This window comes from Hetaerina americana, unplaced genomic scaffold (assembly GCF_022747635.1).
Source record: "Hetaerina americana unplaced genomic scaffold, ioHetAmer1.1.p SCAF_4, whole genome shotgun sequence".
Lineage (NCBI taxonomy): Eukaryota > Metazoa > Arthropoda > Insecta > Odonata > Calopterygidae > Hetaerina > Hetaerina americana.
This window is the reverse complement of record NW_027286985.1, coordinates 81,786,948-81,810,418: the sequence shown is the minus strand read 5'-3', so window position 1 is coordinate 81,810,418 and position 23,471 is coordinate 81,786,948. Positions and strand designations below refer to the sequence as shown.

Here is a 23,471-nt window from a genome sequence, read left to right as displayed (position 1 = left end):
TTGGAATATTACCTGCAATTGCATGCTAAAAAAACTTCAACTTCTCAAGGGAAAGTTGAGATTATAGAAATGAAGCAATTGCGCACCCGATCAAATGGAAAATACCGCTTTCCCAATCCAATGGAAGCGCAGCCAGATATACCAATTCGATTGACTTGAAAATCGATTATTTTAACAAGAATCCCATATTCTCAAATACCAGTCTAATCCCCTCCTATTATTATTAGATTCGGCATCGTATCAAATCACCGAATCGAGGATATAATATTTCCAACCCCAACCATTTTGATAGTATGATTCAATTTGAAACCAGTTTCCTCATGAATAGCTTCAATTTTAACTACCGGAAAACGCAATTCGAAACGAATGTCACATGCAATACGCTTTTTTTGTTATTCGACCGTAAGAATGTTCCGAACCTATTCATTTCTCCGCTTATTTCTATGTCTACACAAATACCCCGCGACCCACCAAAAGGTAACGGATAAGGGAGAGGAAGAGAAAAGGGAAAAAAACATTCACTAAAAAACCACGTGAAGCTGTTATTAGTGCTCCGTATTTTATTTAGCTATTATAGATGAAATAAAAAACCTATTAAACTCACTACACACGAGCTGGCGAAGTAATTCAATCTTTAACAAGCATTTGCTCCAAGCATTACCAATTATTATTTTACGAGAATTTATTGGGTTCTCAGGTGTATTTTATCCGAGAAAATATAATAAATCGTGTTATTTTAAAATTTACCATTTGTATTTGATGGTTTGATTGGTTATTCTAAACATAGCAAAAGTATAAAATGTCCTGGTCAATGCCATATGCAAGACATGGCAGCATATCCACCCAATTCTAGCGCTCTGGAAAATACCATCGAGCAGATATGCTCAATGGACAAAAATTTAACAAATGAGGCAACACAAAGAAAGAGACGTGTTCGTTCGATTCATCGGTCGTCATTGTGTGGTATGAGGTTGTGACGGTGAAGTACCTACTAAACCTGCTCTGACAACACGAGGAGCGAATGAAGCACAGAGGAGATCGACGTTGCTTGTCTTCTGCCTTCCCACGACTAGAAACCACTTTACACTGCCCAGTATGGCAACCTCTTCCGTTATTCTCAGCTTTTTTCCGACTCACCAGCGCTCCCCCTTCTATCGAATGTAATATAATGCGGAGGAAGAATTTTTCTCCTAATTTCTTTTCTTTAACCCTCAACTTAAACCTTGCCCTCAATGCTCACCTATCATAACTGACCTTATCCATCGCCCCCTCCTATCACTGCTACGAAGTAATAGATAAGTCTTTTATGCACGCACTACCTCAAAGCAAGGCTGTATTGAGGTAAAGATTTAATGAGGTAGGAGCAATACAACTATTGAGAAAAAAATTAGTCCAAATATTAGAAAATGATAATGTCAATTTGGTGCAGGAAGCCTATCTTCAAATAATTCATGATAAGAGGAAAAATTGTATTGCTGTTTTTTTAAGTTTGGGGTGTCGCGAAAATGACGTGGTTTTGCACGTGAGCATTATTAAAATGCTAATTTTCAGCAACGGGTCTTTGCTCCTAGCGGAAGTATAACTCACCCTCAAGGACAAGATAACGAGTGCGATTCCTATGGAGGGAAATGTCAGTAACTGAATGCACGTTATCCCTATGCTGATTAATGAACATTTTGCATATAATTAGAACAAACGGCATCGTGGCGTTTTTTAAAGTACTTGAATTAGACTTTAATACTGCTCACGTGCATAAACATGCCACCATCGCTACACCAAAAACGTTAATAAAAATGCAATTTTTCATCCTATCATTAATTATTTGCAGATTCATTTCCAAGAGATAAACTGAAAATTTTATCTCACAAAAACTCAACACGCAGGCTGACCACGATATATGCAAGGCAGGCCAAAGGCGTGCTCACTCACGGCTTAGATCCGCCGCAAACACTAAGCCGAAGTCATCCCTAACCCGACTATCGCTACCCGTCTTCGTCCCCAGAAATCAAAAGTCATTCCCACCTTTTCACACGAGAAGTGTGTCCTCCCCAAAGACCGCTCGCGGACGATTCCCCCAGGCGACGAAGGTAGAAGGTTCCTACTCCATCTACACCACATTTCAAACCTAAGAGCCTCATGAGCGCTCCAAAAACGCGCCAGGCGAAGCGCCGGAGGCGATCCGGGAATAAGAAGCCTACTAAGACTCCGAGGGACAAAGTTAACTCGACTGATATTTCGAGAAGCATTTTCACTTCCGTTATGTAGCCCAGCTGCTTGAAATTGCATGCGCGGGTGAATGGGATCCACGCGGGTCGTTTTTTCCTCCATCCTGTGCTAGTCAGATGGAATTGAAAAAAATGATGGAGAAACACAGCCACAACTAATGGAATTTACCGGTTTAGGGTGTGAAGCGTGAAAAGAATATGGCCCAATCGATAACCATCAAAAGTGAGCCGTAGCAATCTCTCTTGATCAAACTGTGAGACGCGCAAAATAACACCAAACACATTCAAGTAGGGGAGGGGGGGGTGGAGGCGAGGAGCCGCAAATAATCCTGCTCGCCATCTGCGTCTAAATATTATCATGTGATCAACCGCAAGCGTGTGTAGATTTGTCAGGAGGAAAAGCATTATTCAACATAATTTGGGCCAAATAAGAGAAAGCATTGGCAAAATAGGTGAAGAACTGATTAGTACAAACACTGAATTGAAAGATTTTGGCGATAGATGAGGTTATTTCCTGAAAACGTTATTACATTGTTATTAGGAATTTAAAACTAAAACCACTGAAATAGAGCTATAGTATAAATCTGAGAGTGGTGAGGCCAAATATATTATGAGATGAGCTTCTGAAAATATTTCCTTGAAATGTTGAACTGCAAATTATGGTTTTTTCGGACCTTGATTTAGCAGTGAAATTGGGCTTTGTAGTGAGTAGTTAACGCTCATAATTGCCAAATAATTGAAATAACGGCTTGACAAAATTAAAAAAAATTTAACCATTATTTCTTAGGCAATCAGATCCCGAGGAACGCATTGTCATTATTCTGTTCTCCCTCTCTTCCTCCTGACAAGTTGTCTAACAATATCCCCTTTAACATCTCACTTCCTTCCAATACTTCCTACAAATTTGGTTGCATTATTAACAAAGGGACACATGTCAAATTCGCAAAAATACGACAGATGAGTTGACAAAAAAAGAGGCTCGTCGACGTGGACCTTTCCTTTTCTGGTGAAATCAAAAAGCGTTGGAAAATTTGGAAATGGCTGTGGCATGGCATTAGGACTTTGATGCGTTCTATATCCTTTTATATATACATTATTTTATCCATAACGTCTACGTCATCACTTCCGTTCCCGGCGCGAATCCTGAGCATTAAGGTCGCTTTCGAAGGTCTCCGAAGGAAAAGACTTGGAGCGGCACTGACTTCTAATACGCGAGAATTCTTTTCGCGAAGATTTTTGTGCATTTGATCTGACTTTGGCTGACCATGCTTACACTTCATCCTTTCGATAATTCTACTTGAAATCATTAATTCTTTCGTAAAAATTAATGTTCAGCCATCATCGAGTACATCAAAATGAATTTTTACATTTTTTCTGGTCAACCAGAACCCTGGAGGAGTGACTGGAGCAATACATACATGTTGGTTTTAACGTCTACAAAGCCCCTCGAAATTGAATCTAGCGAAATTTCTTATGAGCCTACATACCTGTATATAGTTACGGCATCACTGAAAAGTTGAATACATGGTGCTAATAAAAGAAGAATATTAGAATCTTACTTATAAAAATTTCAAAAGAGCGGCCACCTATACTAAACCAAATTAGGTGTTCTTCGAAATACATATTTTAGTAGTTCCTTCCCTAAACCCTATAAAGCTGATTTTTGCAACACTTTCAGTGTAGATTTCCTTTAGTCATTCTCACCCCTTGGCCAAAGGGATTTCTAAGTGAAAAAATCACCGCCAAAAGGAGTTTCTTTTTATTTTTTCTGCACGTCAGTTACCACTATAATACTATTTTCTTACCTGAAAATTCCAAAAATAGACTTAATAGATAAACTTATATTTATACACACACAATTAATTACATTGCGAAAGAAAAATTTCTAAACTTGTAATATTTTTCAGTGCTGCCCGCAGTACTGAAAAACAATGTTCCAAAAGCCAAAGACAGGATTATCTCAACTCTTCTTTCATATTCACAAGTTTATGCATAATGAGCCACGTCAATCACTTAGCTGATTTTTACTCGATAGACAGAGTATCGCTTGGCAAAAGAAGAGTACCCAAATGCAGAACGAGACTCTTGACAGGAAAAATAATGATGCACCTAAAGCCACTTGTGCTTCCACGTGGAATGAACCCTTCCCACTTCTCAGTGTCATACACCCTCACCAGACCAGGTGTAAGCCAGCAAATAAACAATTCACTTTTCTTTTCAACCTTCTCCGAGTTTACGAAGTGCCTTGACTGCCTGCAGACAATTGAAAAGTATAATAGCTTTATAAAAACGGAGGAGGGAAATAATTGCTGGCCGGTATATCTATTGTGTTTACTCTTACAGCGTGTTGGTTTCCAGGGTAGTGGACTCATAATACAGCCAAATGAGTCGAAATTATATCCAGGTGGTGACCAAAGTACCTTATAAGTTACCAGCGAAAGAGTGTATTCTTAAGTTTTTTTCCGAGCCTAACATTTTAACTTGGATACAACACGAGTTGGAAAAAACTATGCCCTTACCTCATCCGATTCCACGTGTCGTTAGGACATACATATTTCGTAAACTAATAACCGATTTTTGGGGTGGTAACCACTTTATTATTATTATTAAGGTATGTCGAATTACCACATCTACAAATTCCGGAATGGTAAGCATTAATGGTCATTTCGTAACAAAAAATGAATATCGGAAGCTCAACTTCCAAAGACAGAAAAATTCAGTAAAAACAGCAGTTTATTTTAACAGAAATTCGTCTAATAATACCACTAGTCATTAAAACTCAGTGGATAAATCTGTTGAACCTAGGAAGGGCCGACTCTCTTGGAAATTAAATTGGAAAATGAAAAGTAATATTTGAGAAAGTTGGTTCGAAAAAGGGAGGCAGAACATTTGATTAGAATAATATGGGGGCGGAATACTGAAAATCAAATGATTAAAATTGAATTGAGAATTAGGAATGCGGGAACAGTAAAGAAAAAGTTGAAAGATATTGAGAAAAGGATTGGACGAGCTCAAGGGAAAAAAACAAATAAATAATGAATTAAGAAACTCACGGATTGCAGATGAAATGATAAGCAAGATGGAAGGGAGAAGGATATGAATGAACATGAAAGCGGAGTACGGAAGTAAATGTGGAGGTTAAAAAAAGTAAGGAATAAGGAAACATAAAATTAATACACGAAAAATTTCAAAGATTTTGAAAATAATAGAGCATGGTTCCCCAAGGAAATGAAAGAATTGTCAGGAGGTGAAAAGGGAATATCAGTGATGGCTATCCTTATATAAGACAGTTGTGTGTTCATTACTACACAAAAAGATTTAGCATACTTGCAGAAGGCACTTGAACATGAAATTTGGCACACTCATATCCGAAAAAAACGTCCAACATCACCTGTGGTCTCTCATACCCCCTGGGTTGAGTAAAACAGTATATACGAGTGCATTTGAATGAATGGTAAATGCATACAGAGAAACCCCCAAACGCCGTGGAAACGTTCACTGATTTGAATACTATAACATCCGTACATTCGCTTATGACCATGGAAAATGTCTTCTTCAACGCATGTCATGGTGAACATTTTAATTTTGCAAATGATTTTCTCTATTTGTGCAATGAGTGTTCGCCACGTTCACATCGAGCGGAGTATTTCATGGTGTTTCCCAAACCACGCGCAATACCCCATTACCGTTTACTCAGGAGAGACGCATAGAAGTTAATTCAAGGAATAGCATTAAATGAAAATTAAAACAAATAGGTTTCCGCAGATAAGTAAGTACGTATGTACCAGCGTATTTCTGGTCAATTCTGATCAATGTCAGAGCAAGAAATAAATTATAATGCAAAGAAAAGAATGAATAATATAAATAGATGAGTTTCGGCAATACATGAGATCAATGAAAATTATACATATAAATAACAAAAGAACAGGCCGGAGAGTAAAATATTAAAATGGAACCGAAATAATTTCCAGGAGGATCAAAGGATTACGTCGAAGAACTTTATGATGCACATATCACGAAAGAGACTTAATAAGGGATCACAATTTGCGACCAAAAAGAATTTTATAATATTTGGCTTCATAGGAAAGACAAGCATCAGTATCCGCGGATACCCCAGGAGCCATTTTCAAAGGCAAGCAATGAAAAACATTGGCCGACTCAATTGTACCACAAACAACAATTCGCAATAAAAGAGTCACAAGCGTACATTTAAGATCGTAAATTTGCAATTTCTTTGCCAAATCCTTCAACCCTTGACCAATATTTGTGACTATAGGTACAGCAACACGATGTGGCGCTCAAGAAACCAGACGGAGGAGATCGCGTCATGGCATCAGCCGGAAGGGAAATATTTCGTATTCTCTTCCCATTTGTTAAATGATCTTCATCAATTTATTCTGATGACCACACACATCCACGATAGTCGATAGACGTAGGAAAGTATCCGAAAAACGCGGTCCGTAAGTGGGGTATATTTGGTCTGTGTGAAGGCAAGGGGCGAAATATTCTTTCTTTCAAATTAATAGTCTTTCGTTCTTCAAACTTGGAAAAAACTGTACATGCAACACCCACACAACATAAAGAAACTCCCAAGATAACATATAAGAAAATAAGGACAATCATACTTTCACTCGTAAGTTTCTCAGGAAGCTCTCACAGGCCGTGCTTCCCTTTATTCCGGAGAGAACTCCAAACATATATAGTATGTATGTATATTCACTCTCACGCATTAATTTCCTTGAGCGATTCTATCGCCATTTAGTCGGGGGTTAACGATCTTGACTAAGAATTAGGGCCAAATTCATGAGAAATACTTCGATGTAAATTTGTCTTCGTCAATTTTGAAGAGAAAGTGGGATTCGAGCGATGGTCAATTTGCTAACAATACTATATTTCAATGAAAGAAATTCATTACCCTGGTAACATAAAATCTCTTATTACTTCGGCGGTTTCCGCTCTTGGAAATCCTTGAGGCCTACCGCAACCCACAACTATGTACCCATGGCGTTGGCCTCACCCAAATGTTTCCGTCAACTGGGGAAGGAAGTTTCATCATAAGGAGATGGCGAGGAAATAGCACGAATGGCAATGCGGGGGACGAGGCGTTCGCCAAGGTGGGGTTACTAATCACTTCAGTGGGTTCTTAATTATCTCATGCCCCCATTACTGTGCGTTTCGACTGACATTGACACTGTAGGGCGTGATATCAGATGAGTCTGGCGGAAAGTCAAATTGAAAACTTGAAAAAAATATTTTTAATAGAATTAAATTTTTTTAATGCAACTTCGGTTTTCCTCTTAACTAAATGCTTGAATTTAGCATTTATTTACTAGAACTTAATCCGAAAACTAGTTGGCTGCAGCCCTCCAGCCTTTCTTCCCATGCCAATGCTAATTTCTTTACGCCCTGATAGTTCTCATATCCCTATTTATTCGGCCTATGCATTTTACCCTGAGCCTTCCTCGTGGGACTTCCATTATATTTTCCCCTCCATTATCTTCCTAACGAACCCATTGTCTCACAAGATTGTGATCAACCCATCTGGATCTTCTTTTCCATAAGGGGGCTCAGATTTGAATAACAAGGATTTTGAGGGTTTAATAGATACCCGAATCTGATAAAAAAGCCTCTTCCTCTCTCTCTCACAAACACACACACACAAACTTCGACGGGTAGCTGATGCACAAAGCGCATTAAGGTACGTTAGCCTCGGTGGAAACTGTAAAATTAAGATCATGTGTTTTTCTTGACAGTAAAATGAATATTCCTCTCTCAAATGATTCGGAGTGGATGAAAAATCACAGGGTGCGGAAAGTTCGCCGTGGCGCGGTAGCCTAACATTTAGCCACAGGAGGGGGGTGTTCCGGGTTCAAATCCTGGTGATACTTCTCGAAGTCGCAGGCTTAACGCAAGCGTTATGATTCTCTGAGGACCAGAACTTTGTGGCAAACCGCAGGAGGCGGCAGAGGGAAAGGAACTGGCCCCCTTATTCCGAATGAGTGGATTTTACTCACCGGGTTTTGTACGAGGTGAAATCTCAGCCTATTAAACAGACCTCCAGGTCAAAAGACTGTGGTTTCTGCCAATCGCTTCACTGAATATTGTCTGTTCCTTGATTCAAATAAAACAGTTATTATAACATTTGTAAGGTTCGCTTCCACTGACACAATTCTGTATTTGATCTGCAATCATTTCCTCATTCAATAAATACGATCGCTCCACCATAGGAAACAATCTCCAAAATCAAATCAGTGCGATAGCGGCCAACAAAATGTACACAAAACCAATAATCAGCGAGTTTGAACCTCAGCGATGCCGATTTAATATGAAAAAATAATGACAAATGGAATTATCATTAAGATTAAAAACAATATCACGCGGATGACTGTCATCAAAGAAGTGCAGGTGGACTGGAGCAATAATTTAATAATTAAAAACGGACCCAAGGGACTACCCCGCAAGCGACTAACAGGGATCATTCGTATACCAGTCGTGAATACAACTTGTAAAGAGAGGATGACCATCTCCTTTTCCTGTCAATTCTTTAGTGTTTAATTCTTTGAGTTGAGATCACGAATTTTTACAATGAATTCGAAATATTATTTAATTTTATTATCAGATATAAATCTATCTTTTTGGCAACATATCTAAATTTGTTTATTGTTCTCTGACCGGCCGATGCACTATGGCACTTAAATTGATTCCTCGACGTCGCATACGCCATTAATATCTTTAGATGAGTCCAATCCAGGATTGATTCAGCGTGTCTCCAGTTTCATCAAGTCCCATCCCTTCGTAGCAGCACTACGTGATACTTAGTGTTCCATTGTCCCTGTTTTTCACGAAAATTCGGGAGGCTTTCCCCTTAACTTCGTCCAAATCCCGAATCAGTGTTTCTTGGAAAAGTCGGAGACGCTCGCAGCAATTATTTTTTACATTTTTGTCCCCGACCTGATGCAAAATATTCGAGCTAATATTTTCAAGGTCTCACGTGATGTTAACCACTGATTAGTTCATGACGTCGGAAGCATCTATGCTGACATATTCCGAAACTCGCTTTACCTTAAACAATCTCATGTGACATGGAACTAAAAGACAAACAGCATCGGAGGGGAATGAGGAAAAAAATCGACATTGCAAGTGCATCAATGCCGTCCTTCACTGCATTAGGGTTGCAGCCTTCCCGACAGACAATTGCCCTTGACCAACAAGTTTCTTTTACCCGAGATAAAATTACGCTTCCATTCCAGGAAGGCCACATAAATGTTACGCATGGACAAACGGAATTCTGTCGAATGTTTTTTTTCTATCGAACGCAGATGGAAACGGGATCCAACGACTGACCTCTACTGAATATCGTTCGAATGATCTGCGCGAAAAAACCGGTTTCCACGTTAGGCCATCAATACTGGAGGACTGATTAGCGAAGATGATTGATGCGGACCACGAACAAAAGCAATCTCTGCCTAGTTCACGCGAGAACAAGGCGGCCGATCGGAGTTGGGTCCCGCAGGAAATCTGTCAGGGACCGGGTTCCAATCCCCAAAATGGCGGACGATTATCAACAGTATTTCGATTCGGGGTATTAGTCGACTGCAGTCTACAACAAATCAAATCAGAGTGGGCACCATTCCAAACGTTTACGTTTCATACACCCCACGACTACACTTAATGCAGTCGACTCCGGGAAATGGCGGAGAGAAGGGTGGAAATATGGGGAAATATGTACACAGTACACTTGAATAATTCATAAATGATGACATGCTTCGCACGCTAATTTTCTCTGGCATACGTCACCACTCTTTGCTATAAATTTTTAGGATAAGTGGAGGAAAGCGTTGGAATTGTTCTCGGATGGGAGCTTCCGGATGAAACCTTCCTTTCATGAATTATAACCGACGTGGGGTGTTACCGACCAGCGACGGGCACGAGTTAACCGTTCCGAGGTCAGACGGTTCACACACACACACCACATTTCTATGCGTTTCGATAGGTTTCCTCCAGAAATCCGCGCGGACACTAATGTTTACAACCACTAGACTCGCCGTTAGATCTTTTCCTAAGCCAACTATAATTGCCTCCGACTACCACCCGAAAACATGAAGTAGTCGTCCAGCGGATAAATCCACATAGACCAACAAGAAAATTATTTTGGATACGTGTGTGTCGAGTCTCACTCCGTCCTAAGCCTCGTGAGGTGCATGATATTCCTCCAAACTGGATGGGTGGGGCAATTACCTTGCTTTATGTCCGGTAATGTGTGTTCTTTATGTTCCAGAACTTCTGAGACAGAAGTTCTGTCGAAAATAGAGCCGCTTGATATTCTCACAATGGTGTCCCTAGGAATTACCTGGAATATGCACCTGACCGTCTTATAACAGCGGAATTATCAGAATTCTAATGGTGGAAATTTAGTCAAGATGTTCCAGAGAAATCTTTGGATTTAAGATAATTTTCTATAGATTTCGACTGAAACGCTTTGATCTGATTCCCAATTAGGACAAAAACAAATGAATCTACTCATAACTTCAAAATAATCCACGTTGATTTTAAGAGAGAAAGACGTGTAAGGTTCATCTTCTTCTAAAAACGAGAGAATTCAACATTAGTCGTCATATGAGACCCGACTTTGAGAAAATACAGGCGGATTTAGTTCTCGTTCCTCCTTATTCGAATCACGACCAAAAAAACGGTTATTTGGACTTGGGAGTTCTTGTCACTTCCAAAATTTAAGAGGTAAAACATTCATATTATTTCCCTGGAGCAGAAATACTACACTAATCCGCAAGATATTAGTGTTAATCAAATTATTATTACTATCCCAAAAAGGAATAAATTGCCACAACAGCTCATCTGCTTGCTTATAATTGCACTATTTCATTGAAACAAATGGAGACCACAACTTTTTAGATCACATGAACTGGGCTGAATATGAACTTTTTCAAGATATTACGAGGAATGGACGCCAATGCAAAAAGATTCCAAATCCCTGCATCTGACTTCATTAGAGACTCAATTTTCATTTTCTGTCCATAATGCTTCTCCGATAACTACTTAAGAATACATCAAGGTATTTCTCTTAATGTGCAAACGTTTCATCTATATTTCAGCCATATACGGTCTTTGTTAAAAGTGCAAATAAATGCCCATTTCATAGGTCCAAATATTAAAGTAAAGCATGTTCAATTGAAAAATTGAAGCAATCCTATTTTTTTGTCCATTTGCAAATGGAATTTCATGTTAACTCATTTTTTTGCTCGGAATTGGGTCATGAATTCCATATCCCGCTTTTCCTTTTTTGTGTTCACAGAAACGAATGCTCTCATTCAAAAACAGAGATACCGTTTGAAAAATGTAAAAGAAGCGCGTGCATTGCAGACCAATAATCCATGTTGACCGTACATAGATCACATGTCAAAGGTTTGGTGCGCATCGACACAACATGAAACATGAGAAGTTCATCCTGAATGCGAAATCCTACTTCAAGGAAATGGCATCACGAATACTAGCTGTCATTTTTAAAATCATTTTATGATTCTGAGAAAACCGTTTTGGAAAGAAGACATATTCAATGCTGATTATTAACACAATGTTCACTAGCATAAGTCTAATAGTACATTTCCAAATAAATTTTATGGAATTTATTTTTTAAATTAAAAAAAATTAAATAGCCCATAAAAGTCGTTGATGCCGTTACTGTGACGCAGCCGGCATTGAAAAATTCTCGAAGCGAAAACAAAACTATAATGGAACAGAGAATCTTATTCCAGGGACATTGAATTTAGTCAATTAGTACTATTGCTCGAAATAAGAGTGAGCCCTAAGTATTTGACTTTTTCTGCATTACGAAATCATCTCACTTCTATCTCGTATTTAATGTCAAGCATCCAAATTCTTTACCGCAAAGGATTATTGTTTCGAACTTTTCATGATGTCAATCCCCGTTAATTAGGGCAATCCAAGACATGGTCTCATTCGTTTCGGAGTAATCTATCTGCCGCAAGTCTCGCTATGCATAACAAACGATGAAGTTTTCAATTGGGTGGGCGAAGGAAAGGATGGGTATTGAAAAGTGATAGGTTTAGGGTAAAAAATAAGAGAAATTTTACACTTCCACACACTTTTAATGTTCTACGACCATTAAAAGTGTGTGAAGTGTAAAGTTTCTCTTATTTTTTACCCTCATCATGAAGGTATTCCACAAAGTTAAGCCTGAAACTGTTAACTTTATCAAGTGATAGGTTGTTGAGGGCTGTGATAGAAAGCAGAAATTTGGGGTAATCGGGGTTGAGGAAGGATATAATATATAGAGCAAAAAATAGGACTTTCTCCGGATACTTAGAATATAGTCTTTAGGAACCGCCTTCCCTATTACGCAGAATGTGTTGAATGTGCAAGCACAAAACTTTTATGAATGTATTGGTGCTTTATTCTGTTTCGCGAATGGTGTCCTAACACCCCCCGCCACACGCCCTTGCGGTGGCTTGCGGGGTATTGCGTAGACGAACCAAACAATCGCTCTTAACAGGCATATGGCCCATTAAAAGAAGATGAAATTAGAGTGTGACATTATTAATGCAACAATCTCTAGCACTGCAAACATAGAACAGAAACAGCGAACAATGAAATCATAAAAAGAGCACTTGAAAAACAGTCAAATCTATCAACATGTTAGCAAACAGCATATAAAATCGCGAGAGCATTTATATTCATAAGTGTCATTCCACAAAACCTACGTGATAGGGTCTACGAGGGCGGTTCAATAAGTACCTGTGTTTGACGACAAAGGGCGTTCCTGAGGGAAGTTTATGTTATCATCGTGTGCTGCCATCTAACAAACGACGGTGAAACAAATTTCAGATTGATTTAAAAGTTAGTTTGGATTTGGCAGCCATTCGAGTAAAACGTATTTCGTGATTTTCGCTAAGATGGAAAAAGAGCGGTATCGTTCGGTAATTCGCTTTTTGTTTTTGGATGGGAAGAAATGCAAGGAGATAAAAGCAAAGTTGGATGGTGTTTATGGGGACACTTCGCCATCTATGACCACAGTTAGATATTGGTTCAACGAATTTAAACGTGGGCGAACATCTGTTTTTGATGAGGAGCGACCAGGACGCCCGGCAGACGTGGTTATTGAGGAAATCTGCCGCACCACCCGTATTCACCCGATCTGGCTCCCTGCGGCTTTTTCTTATTCCATAACATGAAGAAATGGCTCGCGGGAAAAGTATTTAGCTCAAACGAGGAAGTTATCGCCGAAACAGACGCGTATTTTGGAGAGTTCGACAAATCCTATTTTTTGGAGGGGTTGAAAAAATGGCCGGAACGTCGGGAGAAGCGTATCTTTCTAAAAGGGGACTATGCTGAAAAAGAAATAAAATGTTTATGAAAAAATGATTTCTTCATTTCTAACACGGGTACTTATTGAACCGCACTCGTATGTACCAGGCATATTAGAAAAATATATCAAGTCACAAAATTAGGCATTGATTTTTACATTTTACCCACTTTATAGTTAAGACAATTATATCCTAATAGCAACACTATCCCACTAAACAACACCTGCCAGAGTTTGATGCACCTTATGTTACCCAGCAGGGAAAAAGCATGTCAGAAATCTGCTTATAAAAATAAAGAAAGTCCGTTAGATATTAAAATTGCAGGAAAGACAATACCATAAAAAATTACACATGATTTCACTAAAATCATCAGATTTGTGAAGAGATTGTGGCATTACTTTTGTTGACGAAAAAAGTATCAATTAATTGACATAGAGTGAAAACTACAATGGCTAAGAATCAACGCCAGAAAGACCGAAAAAAAATAGTTTTAGCTTTTAACGACCCGTATGACGCACAAAATTTTAGATGCTCTTTGAGTCCCTCTTGAGTTTTTCATAAGCCAGGATTTACTTCGGAATGCCGGTTACTGCCGAAGCCATCTACGAATTCTATAACCGATGAGTAATAACGAAGAGACAGGAATTACGACGGTACGCAGAGAGCGTCCGTACCTGTCTGCTCTCAAAAAACGGCAAGAGAGTGTTTATCCCTCCCCAATATAGACGGTTAGAATATTACTCTTCATCCGTTTAGAACTTATCTCATCTCTCCGTTGCTAAGGAAAAATTTTCCGTTATTAAATTTCAAATCTTATCCCTTCAGGAGCGGAAGAGTCATCCAAAGAAGAAGTTGGACAAGAATATAAAAAAACACGCTAGAACTTTTCTAAAAGATAAGTCCATTTACGAATTCAAGCCATTGAGAAGAGTACGTAAATGTTCAAAAAACACCCTGGACACCATCTTTTCTCGACAGTGGACGAGATGAAATGAAACAAATGAATTTCTATTCCGGATGATCAATCTTATAAATTGAGATTTGTAAATTGACCTGTATCATTGAGAAGCCAAAAATAGATCTTCATTTAAGTAGTTTCTCGAGTTAGCAGGATTGGTTAACCACTGCAAATGTCTCCTCAACGATAGAAAGCATAAAATAGAAGAAGCATAAAATCTAATCTCCGAAGAAGCATGATAATATTCTCAAAATTCAATCAAGAAGTTGCTAATATCGATGTACTGATTTATGATTTTCACCCCTAACGTTGCAACGATCTCACATTTCAAATAATATGCTCTGTTATCAAATATTTTATGCTAGTTGATACTTCGTCCAATAATATTATTTCAGAACATTTCAACCTGGATGCCTCAAACTTGCGTGGCATAACCAGGAGTTATCGACACCTAGTTTTGTTTTCCCTGACAACAATTCCACAATTTTAATGCACTCCAGATTCCAAAAAACTTTAAAAACACGCTTGGCTCCTCTTTGAGTTTCTCAAAAAAGCACCACGCAGATATTCGTAGGTGTAACGCATTCATGCGGACGAGGAGCTGGAAGCTCGTTTTGGGAAATGCGATTCGATTCCACCCTGAAGAATACCGGGCACAAACCACACGCAGTCGAATCTGATCTCATCAATCTAATTAACCTAACCTGGTGACGGAAGGAGCTTGTTGGATTCCCTCGCCCGCAAAGGAATTCCGAGAAAGGAAGTCAGTTTTGGGTGAGGAAGCGGTAACCAAAAATTACCACTTATTAAAACGAAATTGGGGAGGGAAATAAAGCAATTATCCTCAAACGACTTTTTTTGTCGGAGAGTGGCCGCATCTCATTCCATACAGTATTCTCAAACTTGCGCAAACATCATTTTAAATCCGAGCAGGAAAATCCAGGGGTCAGTGGAGCGACTAGAGTGACCGAGGAGAGTCCTTATGCTGTGCTCCACTTCTGCGCCCATAACACCGTAATCCGAGTTAGGATAGGTTGGCTATAAACGTTTCAAATTTTTCCGAGCGCCATCGAGAAGAGGAATATTTTGTAAAATTTGTTGATGAAGCGTTTTGCATTTACATTGGGCGTAAAGTTCTCATAACGTTCGCACTAGTTTCCAAGCGTCACAGTGTAAAATTTGAAAACTAGTACAAAAAGTTTGGAGATGTGAGGAATTAAGCCCAGGATGAGAGCGAGCAGTTAGTTATAGGAGGTATCTTAAAACAAAAGTCCAAATTTTTTAATTATTTCGATAATAAAATAATTTAATTCTAATTTCACAATTCCTTTCGTATCTTACAGATCGTGAGTGCCTTTTTCCGATTTTAATAAATAAATCTTAGGCTAAATTTTTACAAATTACGCCAACTAATCACAACTCGGTAACTTTCTATTTTTCATCATCTTCTTCAAAAGGTGGAGCCTTGTCGTTGCATCCATTGGTCTCTCTCCGTTGCCGTTCTTTTCAATTCATTGTGGGTCGTTACTCTCATAGTACTTTTTATATCATCTATAAATTTCTTCCTTGGCTTCTCTCTTCCTTTTTTTCCTATTATTTTCCCCTCCATAATATTTTTCAGGAAGTTGTTAAGTCTGAGAACAAGTCCAACAAACTCAATTTTCCCTTTCTATATTTAGGGCCCTTGTATTTTAATCAGTCTTCATTACGTTCACCAAGCTTACCTATTTTTTTAAATGATAATAAGTAGATATGGATTAATTTCTTCAAAGCTCAAGTGAGACGGCAGTCAACAATATTTCGGAACTATCTTGAGCTCGAGTCGTGTGTTGAAATCTCTTCACTCTAGCGGCTAGCTGATTTTTTTAAAGGAATAGCAAAATGAATTAATGCTAAATCGTCTCCATAATTTACCCTTTTTTCCATCCTCGACTTAATTCTTCATGTATGCTTAAAAAAATTGAAAACGTCATTTCGCTGGGAATTTTCCACGTTGTGTGATGGGCATTTTCTCATTAGAAAAAGACGAACGTGGCCTCGAAAGCCGTCCCACAGTAATTGCGAATTGTTGTATTTCTTGATAAATTAGTATTTGTTCCGCTTTGTCAGTCGACTGTGGAGTGAAAATCTCAGAAATTTGAAGGAACGGAGAACCAAAAATGAAATGTGACTGAAAGTTTGCATCTTCCACTAATTACATAGCTAATGTTGCTTTGCTTCTGTAATCATGGAAGCTCTGGGGTTTATTGAAGAGTGAATTATCTTAAATAATCTACGTATCGAGAGGCAATCAAGGACAACGTTGTAGAGTGCCCTAAAATGCCAAAGTCCTCAAACGCAGCTATGGAGCGTGTACTATGAGAAAACCATACGCAACTCAAATAATCAGCACCTAAACTTAAATATTATTCAGCGGTTGGGGATAAAGTGCGATGATTTTCGAACGGAGACAACCCACCGAGGAACGTTACGACCAAATGTCGAAAATTACCGTAAATTTTAAGCGTCAGCTTTCTGTGTCTTACACCGCGCAATCGCTATTACCCTTTACATAAGCATGAGAAGGCATGTGGAATATAAATAGCAACCATTAAACATCCGCAACTTAGGCTTAAATGTATCGAAAACATTTAACGCCTACAATACATGAAAAGTAAATGAAAATCGGTTTAATACATTAGCAGGTGATTTTTGATATTTAGAATCATAACCCAATGGAAAAGAATTACTGCTGAATTCAAAACCATGCAATGAAATTTTGCATATATATTAAGGGAGATGAAACTAAATAAGGCCGTAAGGGTAGATAACATTCCCGTGGAACTTTTGAAATGCTTGGGAAAATGTGGGAGGAAGAGGCTATATGGGCTGATCCGTAGTATTTATGAGGAGGGAATCTGGCCGGAAGACTTTGTGAGATCAGTTTTAGTTCCGATTCCGAAAAAGGTAAAGGCCATGTCATGTGAGGACTACAGGACAATTAGTTTGATATCCCACGCAGCTAAGGTTGTTCTCAGGATCATAAACAAAAGGATAGAGAGTAGGGCAAATGATTACTTAGGGGATGATCAGTTTGGGTTTAGGAAGGGGAGAGGTACGCGTGATGCCATTGCAGTAATGAGATTATTAATCGAGAGGAATATAGAACACAACCAGGAGGTATTTGCCTGTTTCGTAGATTTCGAAAAAGCGTTTGATAGAGTAAATTGGGAAAAACTAATGAGTATATTCCAGAAAATAGGAATAGATTGGAGGGAAAGGAGGCTAATCCGCAACCTGTACATGTCTCAGACTGCTCAGGTGAGGGTGGGAAACGGGGAGTCAGGATGGACAGTGTTAGGAAGGGGTGTAAGGCAGGGTTGCCCATTATCACCGTTGCTGTTCAACCTGTACGCAGAAGAAATGATCAAAGAGGCATGGGAAGAACTCGAGGTAGGAATGAAAGTGGGCGGGGAATTCGTAAAATCAGTTAGGTTTGCTGATGACCAAGCTTTAGTTTGTCAGTCAGCCAAGGGGCTGCAAGCATTGCTTAGTGAATTGGAAATTCAGTGCGACAGGTATGGGATGAGAATCAATATTAATAAAACAAAGGTTATGCGATTTTCTAGAAAGAAAAAGGCCAAGCTTAACATTAAAATAGGAGGGCAAAAGCTAGAGCAGGTAGAACAGTTTACGTATCTCGGTAGTGTTTTGGACCAACACGGTCAAAGTAGTAGGGACGTAAGGAGAAGAATTGCGCTAGGCAAAGAGGCTTTCACAAGGAGGAGGGAGTTGATGACAGGGACTTTGAGTAAGGATGTTAAGAAAAGACTCGTAAAAACTTTGATATGGAGCGTAGCTATGTACGGAGCGGAAACTTGGTCATTGAAGCAGGAGGATAGACGTGGATTGGAGGCTTTTGAAATGTGGGTGTGGAGAAGAATGGAGAAGGTGAAATGGACAGAGAAGAAAACAAATGAGGAAGTACTTGGTATGGTGGGCGAAGAGAGGGGTTTGTTGGGAGCAATCCTATGGAGGCAGGAAAAGTGGATGAAGGGGGTGTTGACCGGCAGTGGGATGTTGAAGACTGTGATAGAGGGTAGAATGTTGGGCAAAAGAGGAAAGGGAAGGAACAGGATAGGGTTGTTGGACGGGATGAAGGGAGGAAGGAAGTACTCAGAGATGAAGAGGGACCTGATATAGAGTAGGATGATTGATTTTGTGTTTTGTTAGGAGTAATAAAATATTTGTTTGGTAGTTGTGTCCGTCCAAAAACCTACCTTAACCGGTAGATTACTTAAAAAAAAAAAAAATATATATATATATATATATATATATATATATATATACACACACATATATATATAATATATATACATACATAAACATATATACAAATACATATATAAAACATATATATATATATATATATACTCATATATACAGAAACATATATAAGGAAAAGGGATAGGAACACGTATAAAGGACGAACACAATAGAGGTGGGGTAGGCGGAATCGAACGGATCACAAGAGTAAAAATATTTCCTCAACCGGGACTCGAACACCGGATCTTTCCACTTGCCGGGCGGATGCTCTTAACCAATTGAGCTATCGAGGATATGTAATTTACCCTGAGATCCTTTACATATCCTCGATAGCTCAAGTGGTTAAGAGCATCCGCCCGGCAAGTGGAAAGATCCAGTGTTCGAGTCCCGGTTGAGGAAATATTTTTACTCTTGTGATCCGTTCGATTCCGCCTACCCCACCTCTATTGTGTTCGTCCTTTATACGTGTTCCTATCCCTTTTCCTTATATATGTTTCTGTATATATGAGTATTTATTCGCCGTTTGGCGGGATTTCGTGTTTGAATGTATATATATATATATATATATATATATATATATATATATATATATATATATATATATATATATATATATATATATATATATATATATATATATATACACACAAATATATATGTGGGTCGCGGTAGTCCAGGGGGTAGAGCGTTGGACTGCTGACCGGAGGGTTCGGTTACCGGGCTAGCCACTCTGGGCACCTCCAGCTAGACCCAAGCTGTGTGATTTTTCGGGTACCAGATCTTCCTGGGAAACCATAACCGGCACAGTTAAATAAAAACTATGCATAAATGCTACATATTTAGAAATGTATGTACTTTTCTGAGGAGCCATATCTTCGTCGTTACTCTTGAACAGCACACTAGAGGCACAATATTGTATCGCAAATTATAGTGGAATACATGGGTTTTGACGGAAATACCGTAGCATTATGAAAGAAATTTTCAAATTTTGAAAAAACTGCGGCAAAAGCATGGACCCGTGGTTATAGTCAACACGGTTCCTTTAAGAAGTTTACTTTCCAAATAATTAATGAAAATAAAATATTTTTAGTTTCTAAGAGGAAAAACTCATTATGACCCTCACAGATCAGGTTTTTCAAGAGTTTCAATTGAAAGTTCTGTATGCTTCGAATGTCATAACACCTGCATCATGCACACAAATGAGAAAAATGATATCTTTTTAAGATAAGTAATTCTATATACCAGTTAAAAACTTTCCCTAATTAACATGAACAATGCCTTTTATTCGTTAAAAAATGTATGCATTAAAAAGTTTCGCTTGAACCAGACGTAGACATTTTTTTCACAACAAGAAATTATAAAATGAAGTATTTATTCGCAACGAATATAGATTCAACATAATTTGCCCTTCTTATCGTTTGGCAACCATCCACCTTGACTCCTTGTCAAATGAGTCGAACCGAGACAATGACCACGGAAATTTCTGACCCATGATTCCAATAAGAAAAGATGCCGTCCATTACTCACATTTGATAAAAGAAGGTGCAATTCCAAGACTATATGCTCTATTGAAATCAACTTACGACCCCTTTCCGGGACCACATACGCCATATGGCTTGCGGGCGACAGCACACCAGCAACCCTAATTAGATCACGACCAATCTCATTTGATCTATTTCTGCTCACGATCGGTAGGGATTCGGTGAAATCAACGAAAGAGATCGATGACCAAAAAAATAAAAAAAGCGATATATCTAATTGAGAATATTATTCCAGGGAGAATGAATAATTCGAAATTCTTCGAAAACGCAATTTCAATCGGAGTAAGGGACTTGATTATAGACAAGTAATGAAGGAGGCAGAATTTCCATAGCAAGTGCAACACTAGAAGCACTTCAAGCACTTGCATAATGAACATAATCTCTTCCTAACGTTCGGTGGCCTATTGCCGGATCCTGTGCCAACCCATGACTAACACGAATCGCATGGGTGCCTTGCCTACCCGCAGGTAGCAAATAGCGAGAGAAAGTAGGTTCGGACAGAGACAGGCAAAGCATATAGTATGAACATAGCCGCCGCCCCATGTCTGTTGAAGTACGTGGGAGTAACCTTTACGCACTAAAAGCCATACGTCTCGCAGAACTGAGTCACGAATTATTTATTGCTTCGAACGGCTTATCTTGAGCCTGGAATGAAATACTCCAGACGACCTGCAAAACTTCCTGGATGCTCAGGCACACTTCTAATTTACGGATTAGGTAACCACCATAACTCTTCGAGGGTTTAACCCATGAGAGTGGCCCCAAACCAATTCTTTCGCTACCACTATCACCTAACAGTTAACCCTCGGCAAACACGGAAGGTTGGCTAGCGGACTTTCTAATTCCAACATCAGAAAGAGGAAAATTCATCAGGTAAGGCTAATGTATTCCTTGCACAAATTGATCCTTGGAACATATTCACTTTCCCCTTGTTTCGTTAGTACTTATCATTTTAATGGCCAAAGATATGCGATGATTTTGTTTATATCTGAAAACGGTAGACTGCTCATCTCGATCTAAGCGGTGCACCAGGTTAATCATTATGAACCTAACTTCTGCGGATAATTTTCCTCGCTGCGCAGGGATTTAAACGGAATGCTTTAAGCGAATCGATTTGACTGCTCGGATATGCTCAGCAAACAAAGGAACCTACCCTCACAAAAAAATTTTAGGGTGACATTCCATCCGTGTTCACAGCCCATCACCTTCACACATCACTTCATCACAGCCCATCGCTTTCATACCCACCTGTGATTTAACAGATGTTTGGTGAAGTAGAATAATTAATACTGACAAATTCATTTGACTAATAAATATCAGGTCCAAATTGTATTTATTACATCTACAAATCACAGTTTGTGCAACGCGCCCCGCTCATTAGTGAATAGAAGAAATGTCTTCTTCAGGGCAATTAAGCCAAAAATTCGAGAAATATGCTGGATTTGATTGCCATCAACTGATCCAACAATTTCATTAACCAATTTAATACAATCAATCCCACTCCTACAGAATTCTAACCCCTAAAAGTTTAAAACAAATGAAACTGCTTCAGCCGGTAATTGGTGTAATTTTTCCATCGTGCAAACAAAATGAAACTGCAATTTCACTATAGATGGTGAAATCATTGTCGTAGAGAATCAATATTAATTGTGGAATTGATGTGTTTCGTTTCATGTTTAGGATCTGGACAGTTATTACACCGTAAAATAGTTTCTCGAATACAACCTTTAGAGTGAAAACCTATTTTTCAAGCACCCCTCCATTATTTCGTTTTGAATGTTTTTCTCTGACAATTACTCACTAGATCAATCGCGTTGAGATTTCACCCTTCAGTAAAAGTCGAAACAAACATTCCTAACTTGATAGTTCGAAAGTGCAAAGCACCATAAGGTTTTCGAAAGCTATTTCCACCACAGATCATCATCCGCGGACAGTTTTAATGGCAAACCAGCAGTCTGTAAGTGACTTTAAAAATGTGATACAATATGATCCTCCATCTCCGACATGGATAACACCGTTTCCGTGTCATATTCTTCAAATGAAATACTCTGTACTGTAACACGAGTACCGCATTATTATAGAAATTAGCTCAAGTCAACGACTATAAGAATCCGACGACTAATCTTTTTAAGGTTAGCTGTTATCAACTTCGTGAAACACCATCATACATTTTTCTCAATTGTCTACTAAACAATATGACTACAAGTACTTACTAATTACGGCAAATTAATCCAAAGCTTCCTTTCCATTAATGGTTATAAGATTATGCCACCTGGAAAATGAAACGAACGGAGATGCTGTCGATTCCCGAGAAAATCCAGAGAACCAATACCATGCAAGCTCCTAAATTATATGGTAATCACTGAGTATCGTAGTTCTGAGTATATACTGAGACACAGAAAGTTCTTCGCAATTCCTTGTCAAGGAGGATTTTTCTGGAGCACTGCTTCGTGGAAATTTACAGTAGTTTTTGGAAGAATGTTTTTCACGATACGGTGAGGTTGACATCTAGGAATGGTATGAATAAGGGAAGACAAGGAATCTTCCTCATGGTTAATGTAATCTTTCCCCATTCCCAATAATTCTTTTCCAAGCATTTCGCTTTCCCGCAACAAAAATTCTCTGAAAGTTAAACTGACTGTGTTGACGCAATAAATAAAAGTATACGCTTCCTGAAATATAAAAGAGCACCAAAGAGACTCCTTTCTGTTGACCATACCCGATATCTTTCCTAACTGCTCATTCTGAGGACTGAACAACCGAATTTAATAGAATCTTCGAACTTTCATTTCAGCGATTTCTAAGAGAAGAATTACAGATGAACAGGAAATATTTTACAGCTTCTTGGTTCAAACATTCATTATGCCTGTGTTTGGAGGTTCAATTCTATAGAGGACTGCTCATTTTAACCGGACGTTCATCGAGAGCCAATCTCACTCCCATGTCGAATATGCAGGGCTCTTCACCATAAGTCATACCTTACAACACTACGCACCTAAGTGCCGGAAGGCACGAAAGAAAAACCGACATCATAGCGACCGTTATAACGCACTAAATCATATAAGAGGGCGCAACAGATGAGAACTTCGAATTTTTTTATGGC

General features: G+C 38.8%; 1 protein-coding gene and 1 non-coding gene across 2 annotated transcripts in view; both read right to left on the bottom strand.

Annotated features, from left to right (window-relative positions):
• The window catches only part of LOC139692487 (uncharacterized), a 110,082-nt gene that overhangs the window by 62,701 nt on the left and 23,910 nt on the right, over positions 1 to 23,471 (bottom strand). The window lies entirely within an intron of this gene.
• Positions 19,045 to 19,120, bottom strand: TRNAA-GGC (transfer RNA alanine (anticodon GGC)). The gene has a single exon. It is a non-coding gene; the product is annotated as a tRNA-Ala (tRNA).